Genomic DNA, 15,059 nt, shown 5'->3' with positions numbered 1-15,059 from the left:
GTTGGGGTTTTAATAACTTCATACCTGAGAGTTTATAAGATCAAGTTCAAGCAAGGACCTTTTGTAAGCCTTCTTTCATTCTTTTATTGCTTTCTAACTTAAAAAGTCAAACAGTGTTTGACTTTCAGTTTGACCAGTCAATGGTCAACGCAAAGTTCGGTTGAACTTTGCAACGTGATTGTAATCACGATGGTTATAATCCTTAGCGATTATACCTACTGATTACCACGTTAACTAGGCGTAGTGACGAGTCAAAGTTTCGGTCAAAATGCGTTTTAGCACGCATTTCGCCACGGAACTACTTTTAGGTATCAAAACACTTTGTTTTGATACCAAATCAGTTTTCTAAGTAGGTTAAACATGTTTTGACATGTTTAACGCGTCACTATTAGTTTCGTGCTTGTTTAGGGTCTTAAGTTAAGCGGTCGAAACAACTGCTTAGACTTTCGAACCCGACCCGTTTGGTCGATCATTAGGATCCGACCAAGCTTGCTTAGTGATCATAGTTGCATAGGGAATAACCTCTGAGGTTATACCTTATGATCACATAGGATTGGTTAGTCATTTGCTAGTTAGCTTGTATGCCCATAGGAAATGACCAAAACGCCCTTTTGAAGCATAAATCCGTATTTTGCCTATGTGAACATATTTTTGACATATAATCTGATTTAGTAACATGTTTAGGGATAATTGAGCATGTAAGACTTGGCATAGCACATAGTTAACCATCCGAACCTATTTTACTCAAACGACGCATTCTAGTAGCTTATACTACCATAATGGGTCAAAACGGGTCAAAAGCACTTAGGTAGACTTTCAAATCAGAATGTAAGGTCTATTAAATCATACCATATGAGTTCAAATTCTCATTTGATTTATAGAACCTCATTCTATCTTATCTCCCGATCTAGGACCCGTTTATTAACATAGTTACCTATATTAGGTGTTGTTTGATTCGTGATCCTTGAAGCCTTATTTGTTCTTATTATCAAGACTATTAGGCAATCCCAAGTGAGTACATAGTTCCCCTCTTTTACCGTTTTCAAATACTTTGGGGTGATACACATGTACATAGGTGTTACTTTCGTGCATTTCATGCTTTTATGACATAAACATGCTAGTTTCATCTAGTACATATCTAGTACATGATTTCAATTATGTTTTGCTATGTATGTTAAGCATGCTAGCACATCGATTTATTACACATTTGCTGCATATGTTTACTTAGCATATGTACACATTGTTTTACACGACATTTCTGCTATGTATGTTTACTGAGCATGCTAGCACATTGTTTTACATGAACATTTCTACTAGGCATGTTTACTTAGCATTCCTAGTACATGGTTTTCACATGCTACATTGGTTATGACATTTGGGGTGCTTAATCGGGACAATAATACATTCATTAACATTGATCACACCGCTCGGTAGTATGTAATGGTACCATAGGAATTGACAACTCCCGTTTCCGACTTCCTAGGTTTGTTTGGAAGTTGGGAATGACAGAATCCGACTACATAACTTAGATAAAGCTTTAATTTGTTTAAAGGTTTGTCGCCACAGTCGCAAGGCTTGAATGTATACGATTAACATTACTGCATAAATGTTTGTTATCATAAAGCATTGTTTTCTACAAAACATAACATTTGATTTAAACTTAGGTTTATTCAAAAACCTTGTTTTGTACATTTTCCTATGGTTGAGTAATTACTAGTTATTCACCATACATGACATTTGTTTTCACATTGATATCATTACATAGTTTAAGTAGATGTCTTCCTACTTGCTATGCATTTCATTGGTTATGCATGATACATGTTACACATGACATTAAACATGGTTTATGCATGAACATTTTGACATTAAACATGACATTTTGTTGGTTATTGATAAGTGACTTATGTAACGGGGCTATGTGTTATATGATAAAAACATGGTGGATACACCGCTGGTACTTCCTATATATAAGTGCTTTTATTGTATTATACATCGTTGCGTTATCTAAACCACTTGGGCAGGACATGAAACATTTTATACAAGAACATAACATTGTTATACAAATTACATATTTTATACAAATTCACTTTTACTTGGTTATTCATTTAACCATGCATTGTCCTTTCATCATCATTTGATTTTTCATATCGATTTTCATATGATTTCATAAATGAAAACATTTTACAAGGTTCATGACTACATTTTGTTAAAGACTTTTTAAACCACAAGTCATGAATCCTGCATAAATAAAACCTATGTATCTCACAGGCATTTTTATGCTGACGTACCTATTTTTACATGTGTTTCAGGTGCTAATGCATGATGATGTTTGTGCTTCACTTAGGCGGACTCGGGCCTTAGTGACTTAAAAGACTGCTAATTATGTTGTTTTAGTTTGAACTCAAAAGATAATGTAGACTTTAATCTTAATAATACATAACTTTAATTACCATGGTTATTGAAACAATAATTCGGTCGCAGCACTCCCCGACGTTTCCGCCGCGGTTTGTTGTTTTACGCAGTCGGGGTGTGACAGAAGAGTTGGTATCAGAGCCAATGGTTATAGGGAATTAGTGTTGGTGCATACATCTGTCGACTTCGTCTTGTATCAAGTCTTAGATTAGATTGTATAGATCAGGGCACGTTATTCAAGAAAATAGAAAAGTTTAGAGTGTTAGAGGCTGATTTCGCTCCTAGCTACACTTGTAGGTGATTCCGCCCGGAATCACAAGTGGCTAATTCCGCTCCAAATGACTCTTGTATGTTTCGGGCGGAATCAGGCATCTATAAATAGATCATTACGAGTGATATCAGAAAACGAGTTCCTTGTATTCCATGCCGAAGTGCTGCCGGTGTGAGGTTTGGTTGTAATCAATGTCAGATCAATACAATCAGTGTTTAAAGTGAAGATTTAGCTATTTCTACCTTTGTTTCTTGTTTTCCGCACCTGAAACAGAGTAAAACTCCTCTGAACGACTCATCCAGGTCAGTCGCACGATCCTTCAATTGAAATCAGAGCTCAGGAGGAGGAGTTCTGCAGAGATTAGCTGGATTTCATCGAAATTTCTTACTTCTACACCTTCTTTCTTCATCAGGACAAAATTTAACAGTCAAAATTGAACCAATTTTTCACAGACTGTTTAAAATTGAACATAGACAAACCCTTAAAAGTTTCACGTTAAAATTCGGACTAAAAATGGACCAAAACGGACTCCGAACTGATTCCACTCGAACGGACAAAGTCTGATTTCGCTCCAAAACATGATGATTCCGCTCCAAAAATCTGTTTAATTCCGCTCCAGGCTGCTAAACTGCTGATTCCGCTCCAAAATCAGTTTGATTCCGCTCCAGGGTACTAAATCAGAGATTCCGCTCCAGAAGAATTGTTTGATTCCGCTTCAAACTGCCAAACTTCTGATTCCGCTCTAGTGCAAAAGTATGATTTCGCTCGAGGGTTAAAATTCTGATTTCGCTCGAACTTAAAACTGTGATTTCGCTCCAGAGATTGTTTTTCTATTCCGCTCGAAATTAATTGTTTTTGAAAAACGTGATACGTAATCATGAGTGAAGAGTTCTATAACGCGTTCGCTTCATCCCCGACTACTCCGGCTTCCATTGCTCAGAACATGAACTTGGAAAACGAGACCGGAACGTTACAAAAGCCTCCGAAACTGATGAGTATCGAAGAGTACTACGGGTGGAACGATAGATACGAAAACTGGGTTCAGGCAAACCATCTTAGGTCATGGGAGTGTATACTGAAGAAATATGTGTTGCCACGTACTGAGTTGCAAGTTGTGAAAACAATTTCTAAGTTCAATGACAAAGAGCGTGATATGTACAAAGCTGAAAAGATGATGATTAGTCTGCTTCAGCAAGCCATCAAAGAAGATATCTTCATATTGCTTCAGCACGACAAAACTTCAAAATTGATTTGGGATGCACTTAAAGTCAAGTTTGAGGGTAGTGAAAACATGATTAAGAGCAAGAAGGCGTTGCTCAAGAAAGAGTTTGATCTGTTCAGTAGTTTACCGGGAGAAGATACAAAGAAGCTGATTGAACGATACTGCCACTTGGTGCGATCCATGTCAATGCTAAGTATAACAAAAGAGCCTGAAGAGTGGGTAGATAAGTTAGCTGATGCGTTACCGCAAAAAGAATGGGGAACTTATTTGATGATTCTGAAAAATACTGGGGTTTATGATGGATTGTCTATTTCTCAGTTTATTGAAAGGATTGAAAGTCAGGATCTGGAACAGCAAAAGATCGCAAGGATGAACAGTCCAAGTGGTCAACAGGATGTAAAGATGTACTACAAAGGTAGTGTTCCGGAAGCTGAGAAAAGTCCGAAAATACAGACTGCGTTTAGTGCTGGGGATTCAACGGAAAAAGTTGATCAGACTTCAAACAAAAGTAGTGGATTCTCTTCATATCTGAGTGTTAATCCCAAGAGTTCATCAGAAAGTTTTCAGAGTCAAAGCTCAAAAACGGGAAATGGTTGTGTGATTCAATGCAACATCGCTCTAAATCTTCCTGATGGTCAAAGTTTTTCGGAAGAAGTCGCGAAAGATCACATGGCATTACTTGGTTCTGTGCTTCTCTCGTATGAAGGTCTAGTTGCAGGGCGGATCGGGAATCCTATGCTCACAAAGGAGGATTACGATCAGATAGACGCCAAAGAGATGGAATTATTGGATATCAAATGGTGTCTAGCTAGTGTTCTTAGACGAGCTAAAAAATTCAAGCTTATTACTGGGAGAAATGACTTTCTTGATGCACATGTTTCTACTTTAGGTTTTGATAAATCTAAAGTTACTTGTTTTCGATGCAGGGAGAAAGGTCATTTCAAGAGGGAGTGCAAGAACATGGAAGCTAATGGAGCTCAGAATCCGTTCGGAAAAGACGATTACTACCGGAAAGCCATTTATCAGCAAGTGGGTCAGCAACAACTACAAGAACCGCAGGTGGCTCATGGTAGAAAAATCAAGGATTCTAAGAGAGCATGTTTGGTGGATTTTAACTGGAACGACTACATATCACCAGAAAGCAAAGTTTGTTTAGTCAATCAGGATGATGAAAGATTACCTAAAGGCTTCAGCTGGGATATGTTTGTTGATGAAAAAGGAGAGTTCAAAGCATTCATTGCTAAGATCGTTAGAGAACCAAATATGTTTGCCCCATGGATGAAGTCTATTGGTGAGACTGTGAAGAATGTGGAGGAAGAGTCTGTTGTATCTGATGAAAGCTCACAGAGTGCAGATGAGAGTTCACAAAGTGATGCGAGTTCAAAAAAAGAAGTTGTCTTTGATCAAACACCATCTGTTTCTGGTTCTTCGGATGATGTGTCTGAAAAATCAATTGAGTTTGATCAATCACCAACTGATGATAGTAGTGATGATGAAGAAGAAAAACATATTAATATTGCAAAATCTCATTTGTCTCCTGAAAGTTTTCATTTCTATTTTGCAGATCGCTTGGAGAAACTAAAGGAGAAACAAGCTGCAAAAGAACAACAACAAATGAAATCTGAAGATGTTGTTCAGAATGAGAATGCTGAAAATGTTGCTAAGGAGATGATTGAGACTGAGCAAATGAAAAAAGAAGAAAAGGTGACTGAAGCTGAGAAAGTAATCGAAGTAGAGAAATTTGCCGAAGTTAAAAAGATTGTTGAAGTCATCAAACCTTGCACAAAATGTTTAGAACTGTGCAAGGAATGTGCAGTAAAAGATGAGATGATAGCTGAGTTTGAAAAGAAGAAGGAGCAGTTGTTCAATCTCAATTACATAAAGGAATCATATGACGTTTTGAACCGAACTGTAACTGGTCTTCAAAAGGCAAATTCTGAAAGAGAACAAGCATTAACAATGATGAATGCTGTGATGATGACAAAGCAGAAAGCTATCAAGTTCTACATCGAAGAGAGTGCTAAGTGGAAACAAGAGTTGGAAACTGAGAAGATCGAGAATGAGAGAATCAGACGTTTATTGCAGAGTTATTCTAGTTCTGATTATCTTATTGATTGAATTTATCCGACTGTTGCAGGTTTCGAAGCATTCAAGGATGAAAAGACAAAGAAGAAGGATACTGGTAAGAAACCGACTGTTAGCTATAACAAGTGTCCGCCTCCAATCTGGGAAGGTTATTCTCCTAGAAAACCAAACGAAGAGCAACTTGAAAAAGCAGTCAATATAAAGTTAAAAACCAACACAACTGATGAATTACCAGAAAACATAGATGTCACGTTTACCTCGTCCGATACTGATCATGAGTCTGAGTTAATCAAAAAGGTGGTCGATCAGGTGTTGGAAACTGATGAAGAGTCTGAGTCAAAGTCTGAATCTGGAGGGTCAAGTTCGTCAGTCAACAGTCCAAAGTCGTCGGTTAAACGGTCTTTTATTAAAGAATTTTTGTTATCAAAAACGAATTTGAATGATGAAACATTTGAAGTAGCATATACTTTGAATGATTCTGACAAGCTATATTCTGACAAAGAGTTTCCAATAAGAAGTGTTCGTTTTGACATGATCAAAAAGGTTTTCAAAATGACAAAAATAAATATTTCTGAAATAAAAGATTTAAATCTTACTGGAAAACCTAAAAAAATACACTTCAAGAGTTCAACAACGTTTAAACAAGAAAAAAAGTTACAATTCTGGTTCTGGTTTTCAAAAGAAACCAAATCAAAATGGTAGCTACAAAAAGAAAGGTTTAGGTTTTATTCCACCAGAAATTTATAAAAATGTAAAAAATTCTAAAACAAAAACATAACTTGTTTCAGGTGGAAGTGCCGAGGATGAACAGAAGAAACCGTTCTGGAGACAATCAAACCAGGAGTTTCTTGCTGAGAAGAAAAGGAATGGAACTGGAGTGTTTCATCCAAGAGAGACTCGAACCTATTTCAAATGCAATGAATCTGGTCACATTGCATGAAATTGTCCGAAAAATGCCAAGATAAAACAGGGAGTTTCTGACAAATTGAAAGAAAAAGTTGTTGATGTTGGGACACCAACCGAAAAATTCAAAATTTTTGAAAATTCAATTTATGAAGTTGGTGAGTGTTCAAAGAAAAATTTTTACAAAAAGAAATCCAAAGACAACCAAGTGTGGGTTGTGAAGAAGGACAATGAGAAAGTCGGCGATGAATTTGGTTCCACAAAGCCAGAAGAGCCACAGGTTGAAACAAAAGATTCAGTGAATGATGATGAATTTCCATCATTGAAATTTGAAGAAATTAAAACGAAAGTTGGTAAGGTTGAAATCTCGGATCAATTTTACTCCGAGAAAAATGAATTTGATGTCGAGAAAACATTCAATGGGAATGTTAAGAAAATTTTTGGGAAAATGCTTGATGGGAAAGCAAAAGGGGTTAAAGATTTTTACGCAAATAAAAAGGCAACATTTAACCCAACAGAACAAGAACTGAAAGAGCTAACAACACCCAAGGTTGGTCAGACTTGGGTGGAAATTCTTTTCCCTTGAATATCTGACTATGCCGGAGATCCCAAGTTTGTAATTGTGGATCAGGAATCGGCATCATTCTTGAAAAATGTTTTTGTGAAAGATTTGAAAAATTGTTGAAATTTTTACAGGTTGAAGGACTACGTCAGAGCTTCCAGGTTGGTAAGTGAGAAGCAGGAATCGGCATCTTTGATTGGTAAATGATCGTGTGTAGATGTTTATTTCCTACACATGGTACAGGTGTTTGTATTTGTACAATTGGTACAGAGGGTGCATTCTTGCATATGGTAAATCAGGGACATTAATTTGTACTTGATTTACTACAAGTGTTTGATGAACAATATGATGAACCATACCCCTAACATACAAATGAACCTACAAGTGGTTATAACAAACTTATTTTCCGGAAAAATCATTGTGATTAAAACAAACTTAAGTGTTTTGAAATCATAATGAGAAAATAGTTTGTTGAAAGGGGGAGTTCTGATTGTTTATGCCTAAGTGGATGGCGATTTGATGCGATTCGATATCGGTTGTCACTTCATTTGTACAGTTTATTTTGAGGTTTTTTGTAATTGGGTCAATAGCTTAGATAGTTTTCAAATTTCCTTTTAAATGTGTTTGCATTTTAGGGGGAGTAGAAAATTCAGAAAATCCAAAAACATTAGAAAATTTGAAAAATCCAAAAACATTATAAAATCTAAAAAGAGTTTTGTTGTATAAAAGAGGAAATGATAGTACATCAGTGGACCGTCACAACATGCTAAAGAATTAGAATGCAAAAATGTGATAAACAATCTCACTGTGGATATGCCAGTAGGTTTTTGCACATTTAGTAAATTGTGACGAGATATAAACCTAAAAATTCAAACTTGCTTAGTTTGTGGGTAACAACTTCTTGGATATATAGGTAACCCCTGAAATCTTGTTTGAAAGGTCTCTTATTCTGAGATACCTGGTCTTTATGCTCAGTGATATCTGGGGGATTATCCCGGGACTTCTGTTGTATGGAAATACTGACCTAGTCCCCGTATAATACTTTCTGCAAATGCTTTAAAATATAAGCTCGCCCTCAGCAAATTGATGAAACAATAAAATTGATAGTCATTGTTGTTGTAACAAAAGATCCTCTAAAGGGGACACACCAAAAGTCGAAGCCGTCATCTCTTTGCGTATACAGAAGTATCGACCTGAGCTCTCACGGCCCTCGCAATTAACCCCTGAACAGATATCAACTGTGGTATACTCACCTGTAAGACTGAATATTGGGATCTGGATACGGGAGTATATTCAAGTAGTGGGACACGCAAATAAGTTTAAGTCATTAAGACATTAACATCATATCTCGGATCAGTTGAACTTTGTGTGAAAATTTAAGTGGACAAATATACTGACAATCTAGGTGAATTGTTTAGAACTTAAAATGAAATGAAGCTTAACGGTGTTAGTGACTCGTCTCATAAACTGATATGATCCTCTTACACAAACTCACAAAAATATTGTTTGTAAATATTTCATTTTTGCATTTCTTTATTACTACAATTGGTGTCTTTATTTTCTTTACATTTCAAAAATCCAAAAAGATTTTCGGTGTGTTTTGACATAAACTTTTGAAAAATTCAGAAAGATTTTCAACAACTGATGTTGGAAAATTGATTTTCAAAGTCCCAAGGGCTAAACATGATGACATTGTTGTGAGGGGGAGTGTATCTTGAACATCAAATGTTTTTAAATCAACAAGTGGTTCATCAAAGAGGATAGTTTCTTTTGAGAGAGAGTCAATGTTAATGCATTATTCTAAAGTGTTAAATGTGTAAAACTTACTTTGAGGTAGAGTTTATGCAGGTTAAGTATGATAGAAAGCCAGTTTGATCGATTCTTAGAAGCTTATGTGTGACAACTCGAATTTCCAAGATTCCTATTTCGCATTTATTGCACGTTCTTGTATTGTTTAGTTGATTATTTGCACAATTAGTTGCTATGGAACTGTAACGTTTTAATACAATGAAGTGTATTGTGTGATTATGCATGGTTATGTGTTAATTGTGATAGACTTGTCAAATGCATAAACTTGGTGGTGAAACTGTGAAACTGTTTGAGATGGTGTACTATTGTAAAATATATTAATTAAGGGTGTAGAGAGCTATTAGTGAAACTTAAGCTATACTTAACCCTAATCCCTTGTTCACTAATCATTTTCACAAAACCAAAGCACGTACTGCATTCTCTAATCTCCTAGCAATCATCATCACCATCATCATTGGCAAGATATTCATCACTCTTGATTCCACATTTCTCTAGAATCAATACAAGGTAATTGTTAATGATTGTTTGTTGATTATTTGATTGATATCAATTCTTGATTCTTGTAATCCTTGCAAACCCTAGTTCTTGATATGATGGTCCTGTATTTACTGAATTGAATTTTGATTATTGTGTTATGATAATGATTAGTCGTGAAATCGTTGTTTGATGACAAGATATGCTTGATAGGATGAAGTTGTTAATTGTTAAAGTGATTCCTGTTATGCAAAGTATATTATTAGGGTTTTCTGTTCGTATGAAAACAAGAACGTAACTGATCTGATCCGTTTGATTCTATGCAATGATTGGAATTCGCGCATGTTAGTTGTCTGAGTTTTACAACACTATGAAAGGTCCGAATTTTAGCCTAATATGATTGTCTGAGTTTTGGGTATTGCATATGGTCCGAATTACTTGATAATATATGTGTCCGATCTTTATATCAAGACAACATGGTCCAACCTTTTAAATGAGAGGTGTCCGAGTTTTATACCAAGCCTATCAAGTCCGACCTTTGTTACACATTACATTAGGTCCGAGTTTTGGTAAGAACATAAGTGTCCGAGTTTATATATATAGCATATCATGTCCGAGTTCTTTAACATGAAGGTCCGAGTTTCACAAACAAACATATGGATCCGAGTTTCAAGTGTTGTAGGTCCGAGTTTCATGATTAAACTACATGTCCGACCTTTGTGTTGAACTCAAGGGGGTCCGACTTTTATTAACATGCATACTGTCCGACTTTTAGACCCCCACACCTTTGGTCCGAGTTTTTAACTCCCCCCCCCTGTCCGACTTTTAATCCCATATCCCCTTGTCCGACTTTGTGTAATGATCAAAAGGAAGCCTGAGTTGTGTGTTACATAATATTGGATCTGATAAGATATGTGTGTCCTTTGCTAGCCACTAACACCGTTAAACCTGTTAAGTTTATTGAAGTTGCTAAATGTACCAAGTATGTTAACGTTGGCAACTAGGGTAATATTCACGTTAGATTAAACAGTGAAAATCAAAGACGTGACGCATGAATTATATGAATACGTTTAACTGTTTATGTGATGTATGATTCTGTGTATATAGTCGTATGATACTGAATGCAACTGTATGATCTTGCACGTATGAATCATTCTATATGATATCATCCTGTACACAATAAGCACACAAAACACAGTTGATTGATTACCAATGATTTACAAACCTTAATTTGATGCAAACACTTACATTGTATCATGTGCAACATATCCTAGGTCGTGTGTAACGGACTTAGACATTTGATAAACCCTAGAGCATAGTATACCGAGCAAACCAAGGTGAGTTCACACAGCCAAGGCATGGGGTTCCCAGGGTGGGAATGGGGTTGATTTATTTATTTGTACTTCTCTAGATAATGGAACGTAGTGATATAATCCTCAGGTGAGGAAGGTGATTGGTTAAGATACTGCTAGACTAGTGATGCTTATAGAACTGATCTTCGCACACACGCCGGGGTTGGCTGCGATAATATGACTGATCTTCGCACACATGCCAGGGTTGGCTGCGATAATATGACTAATCTTCGCACACATGCCTAGGAAGGCTGCGAACTATACACTAAAACTTCGCACAGGTGCCGGGTGGCCGCGATACAAACATACCTAGTCTAGAATACTTGAGAACTTTCCCTAATCTTCGCATACATGCCTAGAGGGCTGCGATACGAACTAATACGATACATGACTTAATGAACGAACACAAGGCTTACTATACTATTACAATTACTGAACTATTAACTGTGAACTCGCTCAACTAGTTGTTGACTCTCTGCTGCATGCCTTGCAGGACCGTAGGTACATATGGAGCTTGCACAGGGAGGAGCAGGTCGTTGTGGAGCTTGGATCGTGGATGTTATGTTACACTTATAACACTTGAACTATTTACATACATTGGATTCTCATTATTACGCTTCCGCTACTTAAACTATGTTTGGTTTGAACATCAATTGTATTGAATTGGGTTTTACAAACTACTTTGATTATTATATACTATGTTCAATATGATTGATGGCTTGATCCTGGTCATGTCACGCTCCCAAGCGGTGGTACTCCGCGTGTGGATTTTGGGGGTGTGACAGATTGGTATCAGAGCCATTGGTTATAGAGAACTTGGTTTTAATATGGGAAAACGTTTTTATTAAAACCAGACTATAACCAGAACAGTGCTCTTAACGATCCACAACGACGCTTCGCTCCACGTGCAAGACTCAACATCCTAGGTAATAAGGTTTATGTTTATTGCCTACTTGCTAGAATTGCATAGAACTTTGCTCGTAGTATGTTTAGATTACATTGCTCACTACTGGTTATTGCTTGAGAACACCTACGTGCTTATACTCTTCTGTCATCGCACTATTCGCGAACCTCTCTCACTTACGTTACATTTGCTATGAAGATCATGGCCGGACATATCAACATGACACAAGCCCAGTTGACGGCTCTCATTAACGAACGAATTGCTGCGGCACTTGCAGCCATACAAGCAGGAGGTATACCCTGCAGTCGTAACTAGGATCTTTAAATCCTACACTCCTAAACCAACTCTTGTGTTTAACCTTGTCCTATTCTTATACACAATAGGTCAACATGCTAAGTTACCTGCTTGCACCTTCAAAAATCTCAAGGATTACCAACCTAGTACCTTCAGTGGAACTGAGGGAGTTGAAGGCCTCCTCCACTGGTTCGAAAGGCTCGAAACTGACTTTGAGGTGTGTGATTGCCCTGAGTCTCGTAGGGTAAAGTTTGCTTCTAGAACACTCGAAGGTGCTGCATTAACCTGGTGGGAAGCACAGGTTCAAATGTTAGGGCTGGCAGCTGCTAATGCCACCCCATGGAACGAGTTCAAGGACCTAATTAAGGAAGAGTTTTGAAGTAGAGAAGACATCCACAAACTAGAGGTAGAGTTCCTCAACCTACAGATGGTGGGGTCTGAAATTGAAGCTTATACGAGGAGATCAAACGAATTAGCCATGTTTTGTTCCACTATGGTAGACTCTCCCACCAAACGCATCGAGCTGTATCTCAAGGGTCTGGTGCCCGAAGTTCAGAGTAATGTGACCGCAGCTAATCTTGGTACTATCCAGCAAGTCACTCGGCTTGCTCATCGTCTCACAGACCAGACAGTAGAACAAAACAAACTACCGAAACGTGTTAAAGCTGATACTACATGTGCTTCTGGTGATAACAAACGCAAGTGGGATGAAAACCTGAGCAAGGGATTAATTTTGGTCCAGCCTCTGACGCAGCAGCAAGAGATAGATGACTACCAGAGCCCCAGACAGCCGTTTTCTAGTAGTCATGGGCAGAAAATATATCGAGGAATTCGCCCATGGTACAACAATTGTAACAGACACCACGGTGGACAGTGCAACAAGGGTCGTTGCCAGCGGTGTCTCAAGATTGGTCATGAAGCTAAGGATTGTTGAAACTCACGTCCTGTAACTCAAGAACAACAACGACCGCCTCAATCTTCACAGAACCAGCAACTGCAACTACCAGCTCCACAGAACACACAGCAGCAGCCACAGCGTGGAAACCGGGGATGTTTCCAGTGTGGGGCTGAAGGTCATTTTAAACGCGATTGCCCTCAATTAAACCAGGACCAGACTCAGAACCACGACCATGGCAACAGGGACGACAATGAGGATAGCGTTGGGAAAAACAATGGAAACAATGACGCCTGGGCCGCATGTACGTGATTGGTCAGGGTGACGCAAGGAACGATCCAAACGTAATAATGGGTAAGTTTCTTCTTGTCGACTTCTATGTTACTATATTGTCTGATTCGGGTGTGAATACCAATTATATGTCTTTGAAAGTTAGTCGAATGTTAAAACGTACACCAACTCCCTTGAACACCCAACCTGTCGTAGTATTAGCTAATGGTAAAAGTCTAGAGGCCACACATAGTTCAGGGTTGTAATCTTATCCTCGCCGGTCAGACATTCCCTATCGACCTCATTCCTATAGTTTTGGACAGCACCTATATCTCACGCACGTATTGCTTAGCCCCACCAGAATCGGAAGAACTATCGACGTAGCTACAAGAAATCTTGGATAAGGGATTTATCCGACCTATCTCTTCGCCTTGGGGAGCTACAAGAAATCTTGGATACCAATTGTCTGTGAAAAAGAAGGATGGCACCTTCGGGATGTGAAATTGATTACCGTGAACTAAACAAGGTCACAGTGAAGAACCGTTATCCTCTTCCACGCATTGACGACTTATTCGACCAGTTGCAAGGGTCGAGTTACTATTCCAAGATTGATCTAAGGTCAGGGTATCATCAGCTGAGAGTCCGGAATGAGGATGTCTCCAAGACAGCATTCAGAACTCGCTACGGTCATTACGAGTTCCTAGTCATGCCATTTGGGCTTACGAACGCGCCTGCAGTTTTTATGGATCTTATAAACAGGGTGTGCAAACCCTACCTAGACAAGTTCGTCATCGTCTTCATCGACGACATTCTGATCTCCTCCAAGAGTCAGGAGGAGCATGAGCAGCATTTTCGTCTTATCTTGGAACTTCTTCGAAAGGAACAACTGTACGCAAAGCTTTCAAAATGCGACTTCTGGCTTCGTGAAGTCCACTTCTTAGGCCATGTGGTGAACAGGGATGGGATCCATGTCGATCCATCCAAGGTAGAATCGATCAGTAATTGGCCTGCACCGCGTACACCAACGGAAATACGGCAATTCTTGGGTTTGGCAGGTTACTACAGATGATTCATTAAAGACTTTTCGAAGATCGCACAACCGCTTACACTACTGACACAGAAGGGTGTCACCTACCGTTGGGGCAACACTCAGGAAACTGCTTTCCAGTACTTAAAGGATAGACTATGCAGCGCACCTATTCTCTCACTGCCAGAGGGCACAGACGATTTTGTAGTATACTGTGACGCATCGATAGAGGGGCTTGGTTGTGTATTGATGCAGCGGGATAAAGTTATTGCCTACGCTTCGCGGCAACTCAAAATTCATGAACGGAACTACACGACGCACGATTTAGAGCTGGGAGCTGTTGTTTTCGCGCTTAAGATATGGCGACACTACTTGTACGGTACCAAGTGCACTATTTACACCGATCACAGGAGTCTCGAGCATATCTTCAAGCAGAACGAATTGAACATGCGTCAACGACGATGGGTCGAATTACTTAATGATTATGAATGCGCCATCAAGTACCATCCAGGCAAAGCCAATGTTGTGGCAGATGCACTCAGTCGAAAGGATACCTTACCTAGGCGTGTACGAGCTTTG

The sequence above is a fragment of the Helianthus annuus genome, chromosome 13, assembly GCF_002127325.2.
Source record: "Helianthus annuus cultivar XRQ/B chromosome 13, HanXRQr2.0-SUNRISE, whole genome shotgun sequence".
NCBI classification, from domain to species: Eukaryota; Viridiplantae; Streptophyta; class Magnoliopsida; order Asterales; family Asteraceae; genus Helianthus; species Helianthus annuus.
The sequence above is the reverse complement of the archived record's forward strand: the minus strand, read 5'-3'. Positions refer to the sequence as shown.